The sequence below is a fragment of the Lipotes vexillifer genome, unplaced genomic scaffold (genome assembly GCF_000442215.2).
Source record: "Lipotes vexillifer unplaced genomic scaffold, Lipotes_vexillifer_v1.1 scaffold973, whole genome shotgun sequence".
Classification (NCBI taxonomy): domain Eukaryota; kingdom Metazoa; phylum Chordata; class Mammalia; order Artiodactyla; family Lipotidae; genus Lipotes; species Lipotes vexillifer.
Window position 1 is genome coordinate 1,305,350 of NW_006792653.1, and position 5,066 is coordinate 1,310,415.

Sequence of the window (5,066 nt, forward strand, 5' to 3'; positions counted from 1 at the left end):
TTTTTTTTTTTTTTTTTTTTTTTTGCGGTACACGGGCCTCTCACTGTGTGGCCTCTCCCATGGCGGAACACAGGCTCCGGACGCACAGGCTCAGCGGCCATGGCTCATGGGCCCAGCCGCTCCTCGGCATGTGGGATCCTCCCGGACCAGGACACGAACCCGTGTCCCCTGCATTGGCAGGCAAACTCTCAACCACCGCACCACCAGGGAAGCCCAGCAAGTATAATCTTAACTCAAATAGGACAACTAACAAATCTTCAGACAGTTTTCAACACTTTCATCTTTCTTCCCCAGAAAGGATGCCATTTAAATAATGCTTTGTAGAAGATTGATGTTCATATTCTTTCCCTTCCCTATGCATCCCTTTCAGGAACTTGGAGGATGACATTAGCTTATACAAAGAGCAAAGGATAATGTGTTCATTGGAGTTGTAGCTGAGCTTTCCTTTAAGAAATTTACATTTACTCAGGAAAACAAAGGCAAATACTTTCCTTAAAACATTCTTTGTTTCACAAGGGAACAATGACAACCAATTACACATTAATTCCTATACATTCCTTTTGTAATGTTTTTTGTTATATATTTCAGTACCCATTTTGACTGTACCTAGTATATCTCAGAACTTGTAAATTCTGCTTTTTCTTGTATTTTCATTTGGAATTAATTTTAAAATGGAAAGAATCTGTGAATCTCTGTTTTATCTTTAAGCTATCTGTAGGAATAGCAATAACTTTCCCATTTCTTCAGTTACTGGCATAACCCCTAGAAATACCTTTAATAATAGCTGGTGTGTTATCCTCTATACTCCCCTTTCCCATCTCTATTTAATTTTTGAGCAAAAGTCATGTGTAAATATCAAAAAAAAAAAAAAAATCAGAAGATGCATGTTCAAAGCAGATATATTAGGTAAACTTACAAGCAGAAGTTTGGTAAGGACAAGTTGTCCCAAGTCTCCCATCTGTCATTATCCTATGGAGAGGTAGCTTGGCTTTATCTTCAGGAAGAGGAACTTAATTTTCTGCCACTTTGTAAATTTATAGGGGAAATGAATGTCAGCAGTGATCACCCGATCATGTTGGAAGCCCCAGAACTGGGCAGTAGAGCTACAGCCTGTTTTCTGGCATCACTTACTGAGAGGACAGGTGCATTCATATCATCCTTGGTTTCATCTTAAGGCCTTTCAACCCTCCCTGCCAAGTCAGCTCTTTTTTCCCCAGACTATTGAAATACAATTGACATGTAATATTGTGTAAGTTTAAGGTATACTGTTAATATGATACACACACACACACACACACACACACACACACAAAGATAGATAGCAATATGGTTACCACCAGAGCTGGCTGACATCTCTATCATGTCACATAATTACTATCTCCTTTTTATGGTAAGAACATTTATGATCTGCTCTCCTGGCAGCTTTCAAGTATATGATACATCAGGTCAGCTCTATAAGAAAGTACTATCAGGACCATCCAATCAGAAACACAGGCTTGCTCTCCTCATAAACAGAAAGAAAAATGGTTGAACACGACTTTCCATGGTACACATCAAGATGCAATTGCACTAAAATCTCCATTCTGAAATTTGGATATAGGTGGAATATTAGATAATATGGAGAATCATTATTAATTTTGCTACTGTGCAAATGGCCTTGTTGTTATACCAGAAAATGTCCTTAATTTTAGTGATGCATACTGAAGTATTTAGGAATAAATTATCATGATGTCTGTAATTATGTTAAAATGCTTCACTGAAAAATACCTCAAGCAAGTTGGCAAATGCAAACAGTTGTGTAGCTAGGTGGAAGGTATATGCATATTCACTATATGATTCTCCATGTTCTCTATGTTCAAAATAATTCACAACATAAATTTGAAATTAATCCCCATTCCTGTGCAATCACTGAGCGTCTCTGTACAATTCAGTCACTGGAGAGAAAAATGTATGTGATGGCAAGAATATTCCTTATCCCAGGAGACTTTTTAACATTTGGTAGATCTGTTCCTTATTGGTAGCTTCTTTCTAACCTTTAATTATAGCAAGATCAATTTTCCAGTCCAGATATTTGAACTGTATCCTCTAAATTGTCATTATACTATTTCTTTTCTCTGTCACAATCATCTACTCTTTATATACAGTTGTGAGAATAGTTGTCTACGTGTTACTGCATTTTTGTGGCGGGTGTATTTAACTGTTCCTTGCCCTCTTATATAATGTGGCACATTAGTATAGGAAATACTTAAATTTTTATTGCCACAAGCACAGTGGAAGGAACAAAAAGAATTAAACTTTGTCTTAAATCTTAAGAATCTTATAATCAATTTGGAAAAATAAAGAAACATGCATATAAATATGCACATAAAAACTTAGCTAATGATTCAGTGCAATGTGTAAATATATCAAATGGATAATGTTCCAATAATCTCTTAACTATCATAAAACAGGTAGCATAGTGATTACAAAGAGACTTCATATTTGGCATATATTATTTGAATCATTTGCATTAGTATTCCCCAAATACATGGAGGAAGAAAAATTGGAGGAATTATTCAAGGAGTTTCCAAGTCATTCAATTTAGTCTAACATAAAAAAAAATACCATCACTATAAGAAAATACATGCACAAAAATTCATAGATTACAGCTAACTCTTCCTTTGAAGACAAATAACAATGTGTTTTTAATGGCAAAAGTCATTTTCCTTTTTAAAAACTTTTACTTTCATTATAAGCCAAATTGAGGTAATTCATGCTCAGCAGCTAGAATCAAGAGGCAGGAAAAAAACCCTCATTTAAAACATCAAGTAGTATCCTGAACTCTTCACAAACAAATTCAACGAAATACATACTAATCCACTATAAAATAGAGATCCTACTTGGTCAACATTCTCTGATAATGACTCTAAATATACAGGTATCTTCACATCAATTTTTCTCTTTTTCAGCTCTTTTTGTTGTCAATACAAAGTGACTTCTTCTTTTTAAGATTTAGTATGTCAACCACAGCCTGCTCCATTACACAAAGAGGCCTGGTTACTTGAAAGACTTTGATACATCTGTGCTATTCCCTGTGTGCTGACATATGTCTACTTGCAACAGAGAAAAGAAACTTCAAGGATGAGCTCCACTCATTTCGGTAATTGGTATTCCAGACTGCTAGTTCAGATGGATTATTGTTAGTGTGATAGGCAGCTAACATTAATGTCAAATTAACATAAACTGTAAGGATGATAGTATGCTGGAATTTGCATAATATTCATCAGAACCTAAAAGCTTTTGAAATTGATTCTCAAGGACTAATAAAGACATATTAGTTTACTTACTATAACACTTTTGGGATGTTATTTAAAATGTCACATTCTAATTTTAAGTCAGTGATCTGCAACTTAGGATAATGGACAATATATGAATTTTAGACAGAAATTAAATAATTTATGTGAAAATATGAACCCCAAAGTTATTAATCAGCCTGTGGACAAACGAGCACAATTTCTTTGATTTTTTAAAATATATAATGCTACTTAAATTCAATCCCTTGTTAATATCATTCTAGAAATTTATTGTGTACATTCTCAGGTGCCTTAACGCAATCTACTGATTCAAAGTCAAAATGTTAATAGCTCTATTCCAGAGTCTTCAAAAAAAAAAAATCTGCCATATGTGTGATTCCATTCCAAGAGGAAAACTTTTGAGAAAGTTAAAAGTCTTTATATTTAAATTTGTTTCCTATGTCAAAACATAGAAACGCATAGAGGAGACATATGGCACATAAGCATAGAATGTGCCCATCCCTGGCCTGTTTGGCTTTGGCGTTGTTCCTCCAAACAGATTATCACTTATCAGCTGTGGAGATATGAGCTTCTCAAAGCAGAAACTTGTCTCTCTATAGGTGTTCTGCCGGCCTGAATTCTGCATTCCCCAAATGTCTTCCATGTGAGATCTGTTTTGCTAACCCCATCAGAAGGTTATCAGAACACCTGCACCACTATACCTAAGCACCAAACTATGCCACATTTTTGAGCATGCCTCTTTCATTTTTGGACTATCTTTTTCAGCAAAACCCTGGAAGATAATCATGGCTGCTCAAAATGGGGAAGAGGATTTCACATTCCATGTACAATGTGGTGTACAATTAACACATTATTATAAATATGTGTTTAAGAGATCATCAATTGAATATATGGGCAATGTAACTAAGCAGAGCTTTGGTTTGCCCTGAACTAATGAAAAACAGGAAAAAATTATGGATGTACCCAAGTTTTAGACAAGTTAACTCAATCAAGAAAATCTTAGTATTAGAGAGTTACATCACAGACATGGCTAGATGTCATATTATTGATAATTGTTTGTTGTTACAAATACTTATTTTGTTATGAATAAAAAAGAACATAAGCTTGTGCAGGCACAGCTGAGAGAGAATCTTATTTAATTGAAGCACCTTTCATAGGAAAAAGAAAAAGCACTGGTTCCAGTTCTAGCTCTCTAGTGTGGTGGCCCTGAAAACCTGGCCAGCATATATTTTTATCTGATCCTTCACTGTAATAAAAAGATAAAAAAACTTGACCTGTGTGCTTTCAAGAAGTATTGGGGAATTCTGGCAAGAATCACTTTCCATTCCTCATTCTGAAATCACACAGGTATACTCCATTTTGAATGAGAGAAGGAAACATTTAATTCACTAAATGAAGAGAGGCAGGAAGTACAGAGCCTGAGATACCAGAAAAAAACAGCTAAGGATCAATGAAAACAGATCGTATAGGAGAGATTAAAACATGTTAACAGAAAAATAACAAAACTAGGACAAAACTTCATAACAAAATGTAATATCAGTAAAGGCTAATAGAGTTAACCCATCTTTAAAAAAATAGCTTGAGATCTAAGCAAACACAAACCTATGCTTTATAGAAAAGACATATGTAAAAAGTGATTCATAAAGATGAAAAATGGGCATCATGTTAGTGCAAGGAAAAAGAAGTAGGATTATAACCTTAATATCAAGCCTATGCTTTATAGAAGAGTTGTGTAAAAAGTGATTCATTAAAGCTGAAACACGGGCATCACAT